Here is a 297-nt window from a genome sequence, read left to right on the forward strand (position 1 = left end):
CATTGCCCCCTATTGCGCTGGCATATGGTTACCCAGGGACTGATAGTAAAGGAGTATTGGTCCCCCAGTTCTGCGTCTACAGTATGGGTCAGTACAGATAATTTACTATTTATGGGTCTGCAGTTCAGTGGTTCAAAATTAGTTTTCAATTAACTTATTTTCTATTTCTGTGTGCACTAAGAACTTTTGTCATTTGGTTTGGTTGAAATGAACCAGACTTCACTTTCCACAGTACTCCAGATCAAGTGTGGAAACTCTTTTCTCATTCAAACAAGCAAACTGAGACCATCACCTCAG

Source organism: Oryzias melastigma, linkage group LG1 (genome assembly GCF_002922805.2).
Source record: "Oryzias melastigma strain HK-1 linkage group LG1, ASM292280v2, whole genome shotgun sequence".
NCBI classification, from domain to species: domain Eukaryota; kingdom Metazoa; phylum Chordata; class Actinopteri; order Beloniformes; family Adrianichthyidae; genus Oryzias; species Oryzias melastigma.